The sequence below is a fragment of the Notamacropus eugenii genome, chromosome 1 (genome assembly GCF_028372415.1).
Source record: "Notamacropus eugenii isolate mMacEug1 chromosome 1, mMacEug1.pri_v2, whole genome shotgun sequence".
Taxonomy (NCBI): domain Eukaryota; kingdom Metazoa; phylum Chordata; class Mammalia; order Diprotodontia; family Macropodidae; genus Notamacropus; species Notamacropus eugenii.
The window spans coordinates 393,095,699-393,112,115 of NC_092872.1; positions in this window are offsets into that span (position 1 = coordinate 393,095,699).

A 16,417-nucleotide genomic window follows, 5' to 3' on the forward strand; every position below is an offset into this window, starting at 1 on the left:
ACAATATTGCTAATGCAATGTTGTCCTAGTTCTGTTCATTTCACCTTGCATCAGCTCATACAAGTCTTTCAAAGTTTTTCTGAAATCTGTCTGTTCATCATTTTTTATTACACAATAGTATTCCATTACATTCGTATACCATAGTTTATTCAGTCATTCCCCAATTCATGGGAATTCCCTCAATTTCCAATATTTTACCACTAAAAAAAAGAGCACTATAAAGAGTTTTTTGGACAGGTAGGTCCTTTTCCATTTTTTATGATCTCTTTGAGATACAGACCTAGTAGTGCATTACTGGATCAAAGGGTAGGTATGGTTTGGTTGCCCTTTGGGCATAGTTCCAAATTTCCCTCCAGAATAATTGGATCAGTTCACAATACCTCCAACAGTGCATTAGTGTCCCACTTTTCCCACATCATTTCCAACATTTGTCATTTTTCATTTTTGGTCATATTAGCCAATCTGATAGGTGTGAAGAGGTACCTCAGAATTGTTCTAATTTGCATTTCTCTAATCAATAGTGATTTAGAGCATTTTTTTCACATGACTATGGATAGTTTTAATTTCTTCATCTGAAAACCATCTGTTCAAATCCTTTTACCATTTATCAATTGGGAAATGGCTTGTATTGCTATAAATATAATTTAATTCCCTATATATTTGAAAAATGAGGCCTTTGTCAGAGACACTAACTATAAAGATTCCCTGCTTTCTGCTTTCCTTCTAATCTTGGTTTCACTGGTTTTGTTTGAACAAAAGCTTTTCAATTTAGTATAATCAAAATTATCTATTTTACATTTTTGTAAGACTACCTCTTGTTTGATTCTGAACCTGAAATTCAGCTGACTTCTTCTTTATGAATTTGGATGCTATACCATTTTGTGCATATATGTTTAGTATTGATATTACTTCATTTTCTATGGTACATTTTAGCAACACGTAGTTTTCTTCCTCTTTCTTCCTCTTCACTTAATTAGTTTGATTTTTGCTTTTCTGAGATCAGGATTACTATCCCTGCTTTTTTTTTTTATTTTACTTCAGCTGAAGCATGCTAGATTCTGCTCCAGCCCCTTATCTTTACTATCTGTGTGTCTCTCTGCTTTGTGTCCTTCTTGTAACAAGATATAAAATTCTGGGTTTTGACCCTCAATACTATGTACGTCCATTTCATGAAACAGTCTATCCCATTCACACTCAGTTATGATTACTCTTTCACGACATGACTGATGGATTCTTTCAATTTCTATTTTTACCCCTTGGTTCTAGAATATGAGGGCAGTTTCCCTTGATAATTTCTTGAAAGATGATGTTCAGTCTGTTTTTTTTTTTATCCTGGCTTTCAGGTAGTCTTATCACTTTTAAATTATCTCTCCTGGATCTGTTTTCCAGGTCAGTTGTTTTTCCAATGAGATATTTCACATCGTCTTCAATTTTTTCATTCTTTTGGTTATATTTTATAATTTCTTGATTTATCATAAAGTCATTGGTTCCCATTTGCTCTATTCTAATTTTGAAGGAATTCTTTTCTTCAGTGAGTTTTTGGACGTCCTTTTATATTTGACCCAATTGTGCTTTTTAAGGCATTTTTCTTCTCATTGGATTTTTGGACCTCTTTTGCCATTTGGGTTGGTCTATTTTTTAAAGTGTTATTTTCTTCAGTATTTCTTTGCATCTCCTTTAGCAAGTTGTTGACTCATTTTTCATGATTTTCTTGCATCACTCATTTCTCTTCTTAATTTTTCCTCTACTTCCTTTGATTTTCAAAATTCTTTTTGAGCTGTTCCATAGCCTGAGATGAATTCATATTTGTGCTTGGAGGCTTTGGATGTAGGAGTTTTGGTTTTGTTTTCTTCTGGTTCTATGTTTTGATCTTCTTTGTCACCAAAGTAGGATTCCTTAGTCTGCTTGTTTCTTCTCTGTTTGCTCATCTTCCCAGTCAAGTACTTGCCTTTCTAACTCTTTGTCAAGGTCAGCTCTGCTTCCAGTGGGGTTGGGGGTGGGGAGGTGTACTTCCCCAGACTTCAGGGGTTTTGGATCAGCTGCTCAATCCCCAATCCTCTGTGGGCCCAGAGCTCCAGAAGCTGCTGCTGCTGCTACTGCTGCTGCTATTGCTGTCACTGTTGGTGCTGCCTCCTCCTTGGCCTGATCCCAACAGGACCATGCCCTCCCCGAGTCAGGTCCAACAGAGTTTTCCCACTGACCTTCTATGCTTTCTTTGGCATTTATGGGTTGAGAAGTCTAGAAGCTGCCACAGTTACCAGCAATTCAGTCCCCTGAGGCCTGTTCATTTGTGCTGGCACAGCCCACACCAAACTGTGCTCTGCTGCACTCCCAGTCCAGTGCAACAGACCCTTCCTGTTGACCTTCCAGGCTGTCCTGGGCTGGAGATTTGCCTTATTCCATCACTTTGTGAGTTCTGCAGCTCTATAATTTGTTTAGCATCATCTTTACAGGTATTTGCAGGTCTTTGGTGGAAGTGGTCAAGCAGGTTCCTGCTTTTAGTCCACCATCCTGACTCTTTCCCTCTCTCCTCCATTTTTTGCTCTTTTTCATGTGAAATAATTTACTCCATTTTACCCTTTCCTCTCCTTTTGCACCAAATGTACTCCTCTTTCTCAATCCTTAAGCATTCTTTTTTATCAAATCCACCTTATGACAGTACCCTCTATGTATATTCCTTCCAGCTGTACTATTAGTGGTACAATTTTTAAGAATTGCAAGTACTATATTCCCATGTAGGAAGCAAAAAGTTCAACTCCATTGAATTCTTCATATTTTGTTTTGTGTTTTTACCTTTTTAGACTTCTCTTGGATCTTGACATTGGAGTTTTTTCTTCAGTTCTGGTCTTCTCCTTATGAAAACTTGAAATCCTACTATTTTACTGAATGACTTTTTCCCTTGAAGTATTATGATTAATTTCACTCGGTAGGAGATTTTTGGTTGTAGTCCTAATTCCTTTGCCTTCTAGAATATCATGTTCCATGATCTCCTATCCTTTAATATCACAGCTGCTAAATTCTGTGTAATTCTGATTGTGGCTCCCCATTATTTGAATTGTTTCTTTCTGGCAACTTGCAGCATTTTTTCTTGACCTGATTGTTCTGTAAATTGACCATAATGTTCCTTGGAGATTTTATTTTGGGTTCTCTTCCCTGAGTTGATCAGTGGATTCTTTCAATACTTCTTTTGCCCTCTGGTTCCAGGAAGTTTTCTTTGATAATTTCTTGAAAGGTGCTGTCTAGTTTCTCCTTTTGATTATAGCTTTTAGGCAGTCTAATGATTCTGACATTGTCTCTCCTGAATCTAATTTCCAGGTCAGTTGTTTCTCCAAAGAGGTATTTTACATTTTCTTCCATTTTTTTCATTCTTTTGAATTTGTTTGATTGAATCTTGATTTCTCATAGTATCATTAATTTCAGCTTGCTCAAGTTCAAGGAATTGTTTTTCTCAATTAGCTTTTGTACTTTATATTCCATTTGGCCCATTCTATTTTTTAAGCAATTGGTGTCTTTTTTCTAGCTGTTGACTTTTTTTCATAATTTTTTTGCATCAGTCTAGTTTCTTTTTCCAATTTTTCTTCTACCTCGATATGAATTTTAAACTCACTTTTGAGCTCTTCCATGAGTTCTTTCTGGGCTTCAGAGCACTTCCTATTTTTCTTTGGGAATTTGCCCATAGGTGTTTTGTCATAACTATCCCCTTCCGAGTTTGTGCCTTGATCTCCCTATCACCATGATAACTTTCTATGGCCGGATTCTTTTTTTTCTTTCTCTTTTGTTTGGTTGGTTTTTTACTCATCTTTTTTGACTTTTTCTCTTTTTTTTTTTAAACTTCAGCTCTTCTCTGGAGTGGAAAGGAACTGCCTCAGACTTCTTGTCTAAACAGGTCCTGACAGTTTACCTAATGCTGTAATGATGTTGCCCTTAAGCCCATAGAGGACCCTCATGTCTGGCGCTGCCAGAGAGGATGTGGTGGAGGTAGCTCACACTGCTGGAGGCCATAAGATTCTGGCAGATTACCTGGTGCTGATCAGGGCTACTTGTGGTGGTGTCTGGTGTACACTGAGGCCAGTGTAGTGTTTCTGCTTTTCCCCAGGTGCAACACTGGAGCACTGTAGGTCTGGCCACTTAAGGATTCTTGCTTGCTGGGGCCTATGCTGAAGATTGTGGTGGTTCTCTGAGATGGAGTCTGCTGGCTATGTTAACATCCCTGGGGACCCCTGGTGTTGGTGTTTGCCTGCTCTACTGCAGTAGCGTTCAGTATCTCCCACTAGTTTGATAAGATGAGGCTGAGGTGAATTCTTCTTTTAGCAGAGTGAGACAGACCTTTCTTGTCAACCCAAGTATCTTGGGCTAAAAGATTGTTTCATCCCATCTTTTTTCTGGTTCTGCTCTTCCAAGGTTTGTTTTGGCACTCTATTTTATGGTTGTTTGGGGGCGAAAATGAGTTATGTCAATGTACTGCTTACTCTACCATTTTGGATCCCAGAAGTAAAAAATATCTAATTTAAAAAATACTGTTTTTTAAATTTTCAACTGTCTCCCTCCTTCCCCACCTCACACTACAGAAGACCACCATTTGATACAGATTTAAGAATATATGTAAAAGCATGCTATGTGTACTTCAATTTATCAGTTCTTTCTCTAGAGGTAGATAGCACCTTCCATCATAGATCCTTTGTAGCTGATTTAACTGTTTGTAATACTCAGAATATTTTGGTTGTTCACAATTATTCTTCAAACAATGTGCTAGTACTTTATACAACATTCTCTAAGTCTACTTGTTTCACTTTTTGTTATTTCATGCAAGTCTTTCCATGCTTTTTCCCCTAAAATCAAACAAGCCATCATTTCTTACAGCACGGTAGTATTCCATCATAATCATCCCACAATTTGCTTAGCCATTTGTATCACCAAGGCAATATTCACAGAATGGGTGGTGACTATGAATATGACAGTGTAGTTCTTAATTACAAAGTATAACAGACTATCCTTATAGAAGGCAGAAGAAAAACATTTATTCAGACATCAGAAAACCATATCCTCAAGTTAGAAAGCCAAATCTATCATAGTAGCCAAGAAGTCAATACACATTATCACTTTAGGGGATAAAGCTATACCCAAGGCTCCTCCCACCCCTACTGGAGCCTTCCCACAAATAAACATTCATGAACCTAGCTGTCTACTTGCCTATGTCTTCTCTCTCCCTCTGCCCTAATTGTTCTCACTCACTTCCTCCGAGTTCTGCTCTACCCTTCCTCTTCTACCCTTCTTGTTCCACCCATTCAGCAAACTCCTTCCACCACAGGCTCCATGTGACTCAGACTTCCATGTGACTCAGGTCGGTCACATGGGACTATTAATGAATATGAAAGATCTTCCTATTTAAATTGTCATTACACTATCTCCTATTTGAAAGTTATCCCCTCAGTTTCTACTTTGCTACCACAAAGAAAGATGCTATAAATATTTTGGAACATATTGGATTACTTTTTTCCTTTTCACCTTGGAAAACAGACCTAACAGTGGTATTACTTGGTCAAAGGGTATAACATATTTATATAACCTTTGGGCATAATTACAGGTTACTCTCCAAAATGAATGGATCAGTACACAGTTCCACCGAGCATATTAACATTCCAATTTTTGCATATCCCCTCCAACATTTGTCATTTCCCCTCCTATCACTTTAACCAATTTGATAAGTGTGAGATGATATCTCAAAATTGTTTTAATTTTATTTTCTCCAAACAATAATGGTTTAGATAATTTTTTTTTCCATATCACTATACATAGTTTTCATTTCTGTATAGAGAAACTACTTGTCCATATCCTTTTACCATTGGTCAGCTGGGGGAAATGATTCATATTCTTATAAATTTGACAGAGTTCTAGTTCAATAAAGTAATATTTTGATAATGTAATTGGGGTTGCATTGAATATGTAGATTAGGTAGAATTGTCATTTTTGCTAACATTGGCTCTGCTCACAATGAACAATTAATATTTCTCCCAATTACTTAAATCTAACTTTATATCTATAAAACATGTTCTATAATCCTGTTCATGTGGTTCCTGGGTTTATTTTGGCAGGTATACTGTCATGAAGTCTAATACTGTTTTAAATGTGCTATATTTTACTGTGTCTTCTTGTAGCGTTTTGCTAGTGATATATAGATATGCTAATGATTTGTGTGAGTTTATTTCATATCCTGCTAGTCAGCTAGAATTATTGTTTCAACTAACTAGCTGAATCTCTAGCATTTTCCAAGTAGATCATCATGTCATCTGAAAAAAAAGAGAGAGTTTTATCACCTCATAGGCAATTCTGATTCCTTCGATTTCTTTTTCTTCTCTTATTGTTATTGATAGCATTTCTAATACAATACTGAAGAATATTGCTGATAATGAGCATCTTTGTTTCACACCTGATCTTATTGGGAAGACTTCTAGCTTATTTCTGTCATGAATAATGTTTTCTGATGGTTTTAGGTAAAATTTTTTATCATGTTAAGGAATACATGCTTTCAAGTATTTTTAATAGAAACAGGTATCGTATTTTATCAGAAGCATTTTTGCTTCTACTAAAATAGTCATATAATTTTTGTTACTTTTGTAGTTGATATAATCAATTATGTTAATTTTTTCCCTTATGTTAAACCCTTCCCAAAATTTTTGTTAATGATTTAAATTCATACTAGAATATAAACATCTGTAGTACAGGATCTCTTACATTTTGTTTGTGTATCTGCAGCACCTAGCAGTTCATTGCAGTGAGTATTCGCTTTATAAATACTTTAATTGATGTATTCAGATCTTCCTTTATTTTTATCAGTGTTTTATTATCATTTTTGTAATTACAATGTGTCTCTCGTTAATTCAGAAATGTTTAATGTTTTACTTGATGAATATATTTCTAAAATAAAATATGTTCTTGTTTTTCTTTAGTACATAAGAATATGAATCTTTTTGCAAGAGTATATCATATCCTCCACCCTTCTTAGACTTATTTTCTTATCTCAGTTATTTTTAATTGATACCATTGGATTTTCAGGGCCGTCAGTCATGTCATCTTTGTAAATTGTATTTCAGCCTCTTCATTTCCAGAGTTAATGTCTTTAATTTATTTTCCTGTCATGACTCTTTTTGCCTGATTTTTTTTTCATTCTGGTAGGTATATTATTCTATTACTTTTCCTTCTCTCTGCCTTCATCCTTCATTATTTCCACCACCACCTTTGTATTGAATAAGATCTTCCCATTACTTGTTCTATTCGCTTTCTTAATGTGCTTTGGATATCTGAAGCAGCACAAGAATCTGGCCCTCACTAGTAAGGAACTTTAAAAATTTGAATATGTAAGGCTAAGGAAAACATTGTCATCATTATGTATTTTCCTTATTGGGAAACCTAGCAGTCTGGAAACTCCTAAGAGTTCCCACATTTTCATTCTATAGCCTGAGAAACTTAGATACATTTGAATTTAGTAAGGTGCTAGAGTCGCTATACCGGACACTGGTATAGGCAACTTTCCATTCAGTATTCCATTAAAGTATAGAAAAAAAATCATCATAATTCTCAGAAGCTGACCCAGTGTTTTCATTGTAATGGAGGCCACAAACATTATCTAGTGTATGGTATTTGAAATAGAGCAAAAATAAGTCTATGGGCACTTAACACCTTTGCACTGGGAGAGAATAATAGAATGCAAAGAGCTCCATTGTGAGAACAAACATATCTGAGTTCTAGTTCCAATTCTGCCAGGAAATGACTATGTGACTGAACAAATTGATTGAGCTCCAAAAGAATCTCATTATAGGAGGTGAAATGCAACAATGAGTCTAGATGACCCATCCAGACCTAAGTCATAGAAATGGAGATGATGTTTTACAAGGATATACACAGGCAAAAACTAAACATCATTCTGTGAAGTCAGTGTGACCTTGTACATAATCTTTTGAGACAATTTGGATTAAAAACATAAATTTTATATCCAGTGGTTTCTGCAAGAAATCTTCTAGAGAACTTGTTAAGCCCATTGCCAAATCAGAGTGAAATTCGATTTGTTTTTAGTTTTATCTGTCTCTGAAAGAACAATAAACATTAGGGAGCAATTTAGCAAAGAAGGCTGCATGTATTTTAGAAGATGATGTAGGTATCAATTAGAACCACTGAGCTGCAAATAATTGATGTGAATTCTTCGTTTCTCTGGGGGATCAGTTCGTTATCGGAAGTCCCCAGTCAAGATCTGATTCTATGTTGTTGTAAGCACTGTGTTCTCTGTCATCAGATGAGGATGATGCATTGATGAAGCAACACAGAGCCCTAAGGCCCTGAACCTTCTATTAATTTTACCTCACTGAATCCTAGGACTTTACCTGAATCCAATCAACTCTTCATTATTCATTTGTGGTCTGCTCTGAAGAAGTAAATGAACTTCTTATTCATTTCCAAGAATGGAAGAAGTCTTTGTAATAAAATATGATAAGTCAACCATTCACTATTTCCTCAGCAGACATACTCATTTAATACTGAGTGAACTGTGGTCTCTATGAATTAAATTTTAAAAATCCCTCCAACCCTGAATTCCATGATCAACTAATCTTTTGCTGACAATCTACACTCATTTTACCTCAACAGCACACATACACTTTGCTTAGGTGAGCAAGTCCCTTAACTCCCTGGTTATAAGTTTCCTCATCTCTAAAAGGAGATATTGGATGAGCTGTTCTCTAGGATCTTTTTAACTCTAAATCTGTCATCCTCTGATGTATATCTCAGATAAACCTATCATTTACACTTCATCATTTTCATCTCAAGTTGGGTGGTATTCATTTTTAACATTATTTTCCTTCAAAATGATGAGTGGTCAAAAAAGCCAAGTTTGTAGTGTTCTGAAGAGGAACAAAATTTAATCTTGAACAGTTTTTTCACATGTAAAATGAAGGGATGTCTTTGGTCGCAGAAATCAGTTAGCCTGGTAGTGAACTGTAGCCTGCAATACTCCCAAGTGCAGCCTGAAGCAGTTTACAATGTTAACTGTGAAGTATTTAACAAAATAAATAAAAATACACTAAAACATCAATAATGTTAATATGTGATTTCGTAAGTCACCATGCCCTATCAGGGATCCTTACATATAGCTTAGTAGCTCCATTTCCTATTTCCATTTGAGTTTTACATCATTGGATGAGGGTGTTGTTGTTGTTGTTCAGTCATTTAAGTCATGTCTAACTCTCCCCAAAAGGCTAGATTTGAACTCAGGAAGTAGTCTTTCTGACTTCAGGCCAGCATTCTATCCTCTCTGACACCTAATTGCTGCTCTGAATGAGGTAGGTGATCTCTAATTTTCCTTCTATCTAAATCTAAGTACTATGATCAGTGAAGTCAATTTGTCTGATTTCTTATACAAGGTTTCTTCCTCTATACAATACTTCATACACTTTCTGGTGTTAGATCTTGAGTCAAGTTATCTGAAGATAAATGATGACTAAAGCAAATGCCAGATTTTGTGATGGGCTTCCATTTGATAATATAGGAGAATCCCTGGAGTATCAGAAGAAATTACACTACTCCCATCAATAAGTTGCATCTAAGCTTTAAAAAAAAATGTTTATATTTACAACCAAGATATTCTTGACTCCTTCTTGCCAAAACTATATCATAGCTAAATTAGTCTAATATCTATGTGAATGCCCCAGGTTTCCAAAATACCAAAGTCAAAGATTCTAATATAAATGTTTCTTCACTTTGTCATAGGAAAAGAATTTACCACATAGCTTTAGAAAGTAAGTTCAGCCTGCTTCACTCAAAGTAACCCTTTTTCTCTCAATTTAGAGTAGAATAAAATTTCATTTAGAAAAGTATTTTCCTTAAGTATTTGTGTGTGTGATTCATTGTTTTTTAAAATATATATATATAAAATTTATGTCATTAAATATTTTGTAATTACATGTAAAACATTTTAGCATTCATTTATTTTAGTTTTGAGTTTCAAGTTCTATTCCTCCTTCCTTCTCTTCCCCCATTCATTAGTAAGGTAAGTAACATGACATTGTTTATACAGAAGAAGTCATATAAATAATATTTTACTATTAGCCATGTTGCAAAAAAAAAAAATAAAAATAAAGTGAAAAAGTACACTTCAGTCTGAGTTCTCTCTCTGAAGATAGCATATTTCATCAGGAGTCCTTTGGAATTGCCTTGGGTCATTGCCTTGATCAGAGTAGCCATCTTTCATCCTTTAAATATTGTAGATCATCCTTATAATATTGTTACTATTCTGTACAATGTTCTCCTGATGTTGATCACTCCACTATGCCTCAGTTCATATAAATCTTCCTAGGTTTTTTTTTTCTGAAACTGTCTGAAACTATAATTTCTTCTAACATAATAGCATGTCATCACCATCATCTACCAGAGCTTATTTAGTCATTCCCCAATTGGTGAACATCCCCTTGATTTTGAATTCTTTGTCACTATAAAGAAAGAGATGGCATTTTTTCTGTACAAATAGGTCCTTTCCTTTGTTGTCTTTGGGACATAACCTTACTAATGGTATTATTGGGTCAAAGGATAAGCACGTTTATGACCCTACAGCCCTGGTTTCAAATTCTTCTCCAGAATAGTTGGGTCAGTTCACAACTCCACCAAAAGTACATTAGTGTCCCAGTTTTTCCACTTATCCAGCATTTGTCATTTTCCTTTTCTGTCCTGCTAACTAATCTAATAGATTTGAGGTAATTCTCAGAATTATTTTAATTTGCATTTCTCTAATTAATAGTGATTTAGAGCATTTTATTAGGTAACCACTGATAATTTTAAATTCTTCTGAAAATTTCTGGTCATACCCTTTGACTATCAGTTTGGGAATGGTTTGTTTTTTTTAATAAATTTGGCTGAGTTCCCTATATATTTGAGAAATGAGGCCTTCACAAAAAAAAACTTAGTGTAAATATTTTTCTCAGTTTCCTCTTTCTTCTAATTTTGAAGGTATTAATTTTTTAATTCAAAAGCTTTACAATTTCAGGTAATACATTAATTAATCAAGTAATATTCATGTAAAAGATACAAATGCATTTTACTTCCCATGATCCTCTTTGTCTCTTTTTTATCATGAATTCTTCCTTTTTCCATAGATTTGACAGGTACATTTTTCCTTGCTCCCCTAATTTGCTTCTGATATCCTTTATATCCAAATCACTTATCCATTTCAATTTTATCTTGGTATATCATGGGAAATCTTGGTCTATGCCTAGGTTTTTGCCAAACCACTTTCTAATTTTCCCACATTTTTTGTCAAATGGTGAATTCTTATCCCAAAATGTTGGAATTTTGAGTTTATCAAATACTAGTTTACTCTGGTCACTTACTATTGGGCATAGTATACCTAACCTACTTCACTGATCCACTATTCTATTTCTTAAACAACACCAGGTTGTTTTTGCTATTGTTGCTTTGTAATATAATTTGAAATTTGGTACTGCTACACTACCTTCTACCATTTTTTTCCATTCTCTTGATATTCATGACCTTCTGTTCCTTTCATATGAATTATATTATTTTTCTAGCTCTATAAAATAATTCTTCGTAAGTTTGGTATGGCCCTAAACAACTAAATTAACTTAAACAGAATGGAAATTTTTCTTACATTGGTTTGATCTACCCATGAGCAATTGGCATTTCTCTAATTATTTAGATATGTCTTTATTTGGATGAAGAGTGTTTTACAATTGTGTTCATATAGGGCCTGGGTTTGTCTTGCCAGGAAGACTCCCAAGTAGTATTGTTTATAGTTATTTCATATGAGTGGTATTGTTTATAGTTATTTCATATGGAATTTTCCTCTTCCTGCTGGATTTTGTTGATAGTATATAGAAATGTGAATTATTTCTATGGGATTATTTTGTATTCTCCAACTTTGCTGAAGTTGCTAATTATTTCAGCTATCTTTTTTAGTTAATTCTCTAGGATTCTCAATGTACACCAGAAGAGAAGGGAAAGGAAAGACATGAACAAAGATAGCAGTTGTGGGATTAAAGAGAAGGGAATGGATTCAAGAAATATTGCAGATAAAGAAAAAGCAGTTGGAAATTGTATGTGTGAGGAAAGGAGACACAGATCATATTGAGGTTGTGAACTTGAGAGACTTGAAGGATGGAAGTGCTTTCCATAGTAAGAAAGTTCTGAAGAGGGAAGAGTTTTGGATAAAAGACAGTACGTTCTGTTTTTGGATATGTTTGAAATGCCCACAGTGTTGGCATAAATTGGCACAATTTAAAATGTCCAAAAAATAAAAACCAGTTGGTGATATGAGATTAAAATGCAAGAGACTAGGCATTCAAAATCATTCCTTACCTGGCCTTCTCCTCTTTTTCCAGGCTTCTTACACCTCACTCCCCATCATATATTCTAGGATCTAGTAACCCTGGCCTCTTGGTTGTTCTATGAGCTAGACTCTCCATCTCTCATCTCTGGGCATTCTCTCTAGCATGCTCAATGCCTGGGAAGCTCTCCCTCCTCTGTTCTGACTACTTACCTCACTGGCTTCCGTCAAGTCCCAACTAAAGTCCTCCACTTCTACAGAAAGCCATCCCTAACCCTTTTAATTCCAATGCCTTCCCTTTAATTTCCTGCTTATCCTGTATATGTAGTTTGTTCATAGAGTTTATTCAGAATAATTCCATACTTTCAGGGATGACAAAACTAAGACGTAGTGAGATTACATGATGTGCCTAAAGGTTGCAGTCAGTACCAGAAGCCATGTCTCTTGATTGTCAGTCTGATATTCTTTCCTTTAAACCATAGGGCATATAACTATATAATGCAACTTAGAACACATCTAATATGGAAACCTCATATGCTTATTAATTGTAAGATTATATTGACGGGTTATACTGAGGTAGATTTCCCTCTTTCTTTTTTTCCTTCTTCCTTGGATTTATTTATGTAAGTATAAGGTTTTCACTCAAATTATACTTCTAATAGCAAGTAAATGAAGGCTCTTTCTTATTTGAAAAGAGGAGAAATGAATGTGGAAAACTATCCTTACATGTAAATTTAAAAAAATACTACTTCTGAGAGACAAAAGGTGGAAGAAAGGAGAGAGATGGAAAACATACCGAGTACTGCCAACGAGTAAAGTGAATGCCATTTCTAAATACTGATTTTTTTTATCCAATGATCACAAATTTTCTAGCCAATGACCTCCAGAAAAAAAAAGAAATTAACTCAGTAAACTTTTCCTTACTGGTGGAATGGAGAGACTGAAGATGATGGAATCATTTTCCATCATGATTAAGGCTTTAGTATGACAAAGCACTATGATGGGTCAAAAAATATACAAAAAGACACACTAAATTCCATATCCTTTAAGAGCTTAGGAACAAGTTATTGACATAAGGCAAATACAAATAAGAATAAAAAATCTAATCAGGCAGTGTAATATTGAAAACACTGAATTTGGAGTTAGGAGAAAATTTGGCTTCTGTTTCAGTTCTAATATTTGCCAACTTAATGTAATTAGGGAAAAGACTCTCTGCCACTCTTCCACAAACAGAAGGATTTGCCTTATCATCCTTGGAGAAGTCACATCAGGTTACTAGGCTTTAGCTTCCTCATCAAGAAATGGAAGGAGTTAAAGTAGATAACATCTACACTCCCTTCAGCCCTAAACCTATGATTCTATAAGCTTCTCTGAATGTCAGCTCCCTCATCCGAAAATGGGAATAATTTTATTTGTATTTAGATAGATTATTGTTGTCTTGACATTTCTCGTCTCCAGACTTTGATCACTCTGACAGAGTGGGGTTTTTTGCAATTTTGTCTCATTTTTATCTAATTCATGCACAAGTCAAGACAGCACCCTATGATGTTTTTGGTCCTCTATAGGATGAACAATGACAGAGAGAGAGAAAGAGAGAGAGACAGAAAGAGACAGACAGACGGAGACAGAGAGAGAGAGACAGAGAGAGAGATTTCTTTACTTATAACCTCTTCCTTTACAGTGACTTTGCACCCTTTCAGTCTTTTTTATTCATCCTTTTTCACAGATCTCCATTTAAGAAAAAAATGGTTTCTTACTTTATCCTTATTTCTTTTCCATCCAGATCATTCATTATTGTACTGTCAGAGTTTTGGTTTTTAGGGATTTCCATCCATCTTCAGTCATCATTCTCACTACAGTCTCAGCTGTAGGGTCATACTTGTCTCTTATAAGAACTTTTAGAAATGTGCTTTCCGAAGGGCCATTGTGCCCTTCCGAGGTTAAATGACATTCACATAGCTAGTTCTTGCACATGCTGGAAGGGGAACCTCAGGTCTCATGGCCTTCATTCCAAGTATTCTCTTAATTATATCAAACTCTTATAGTTACTTTTTATTTAGAAGTTCTACGGCATGGAATGCTTTATATAATATGAAATAGGCTATGATGATAAGAAGTATATGAAGAGATGCAGAGTGAGGAAAACAGATCCAAAAGAACAATATAAGTAATGGGTTAAAAAATGCAAACAAAATCAACATGGAGAGACAAAGGACACTTAATCAGACAGAGAGAGAATGAGAGAGAGATAACCAAAGATGAGAATTTGTTATTTCTTGACTATACATATTTGTTACAAGGAATTTATTTTTCTTTTCTCTTTCCCTCCTCACAATGAGATGGGGGTGATGGAGTGGAAGACAAAGAAAATTGATTTATTTTAATTAAAAAATTCGTGATAGATATGCTGCAAATATATGTTCTTGCATGTATTTTCAAATGAGATCATTTTATTAGTTTTACTTAACTGCTTTATTTTATTAGAAATGTAATTTGTAAAGATTTATAATATAAAAACAAAACATCAATACAATCTTTAAAAAAAAAAAAGTATCACTTATGTAATCGGGGAGATTTCTCAGTTCCAGTGTATAGCCTTATTTTCCCCCAGTCCTTTCATGGAATGGTTTCCATGGAAACCTACCCTTTGAGATAACATTTACCTATCTGAGTTTATCACACCAAATAGAGAGGAGATGATGGGAAGAGGAGAGAGTGTCAAGATATTAAGTATGCCCCAACCTGCAATCACTCAGCCTGAATTAGAAGTCTTGTTTTTAATGCTCATTTGCATTTCTGTATTACTTAAAGTTGCTTTTAAAATACATGGATATTTACCATAATTTTTGTCTGTCTATGAGTTTTCTGTTAGAAAGTGAGAAGACATTAAGGAAAAAGGAAACCTCAGGATTGTTGTGGGTGCCAGAGAGAGACAGTCACAAAGGCAGAATTTCTAAAAAGTTAATGATGGCCAGCTCACATTCCAGACTGCCTCTTTGAACTCAGGAAGAAATTTATCAAGGAGAGGAGGAAAGTGTTGTTGAAGGTGTTCCAGTAGTACCATGGCCTTTTTGTCACTACTTCAGCCAGAATAAAGTCTCACGTAGAAATAGAGAACTTCTATCACTACACAGCCTCTACACACTAACAGGATACTTATCTTTTTCTCATAAAATCTCTGTTTTATACCACCAAATAAAATCTTTTCATTACCGAGCTGGAAGAAGTGCCCACACAAAACAACAACAATAATAATGGAAGCTGGCATTTAAAAATATTTCCATAATAGTCATTTTGTGAAAGAAAATATATACAAAAAAAAAACCTCAAGAAAAATGATGAAAGTGAAAAAAGTATGCTTCAATCTGCATTCAAACACTACAAATTCTTTGTCTAGGAATGAATAAAATTGTTCATCATAAGTCCTTCTGAGTTGTTGTCTTGGATGACTATGCTACTGAGAATAGCTAAGTCATTCACAGATGACCATCTTACAATATCACTGTTACTTTGCACACTGTGCACTTCATTTTGCCTCAGATCAAGTAAGTCTTTCCAGGTTTTTCTGAAACCATCTTGCTTGTCATTTTTTATGGTACAATAATATTCCATCATAATCAAGTACCACAATTTGTTCAGCCATTGCCAAATTGATAGGCATCCCCTCAATTTCTAATTTTTGCCCCCAGAAAAGAAATATTATAAATGTTTTTGTACATATAGGTCCTTTTCCGTTTTGTTTTTTTATATCTTTTGGGATACATATCTAGTAGTGATATTGCAAGGCCAAAGGGTTTCATGGTTGTATAGCCCATTGGGCATAGTTCCAAATTGCTTTACAGAATAGTTAAATCAGTTCACAACTTCACCAACAATACATTAATGTCTTGTTTTTTCCCACATCCCCTCCAACATTTGTCATTATTTTCTGTCCTATTAGCCCATATAGTAGGTATGAGTTAGTACCTCAGAATGGTTTTGATTGGCATTTCTCCAATCAGTAGTGAGTTAGAGTATTTTTTAATATGGCTATAGACAGCTTTGAGTACTTTATCTGAAAATTCATCATATTTCTTGATCATTGATCAATTGAGG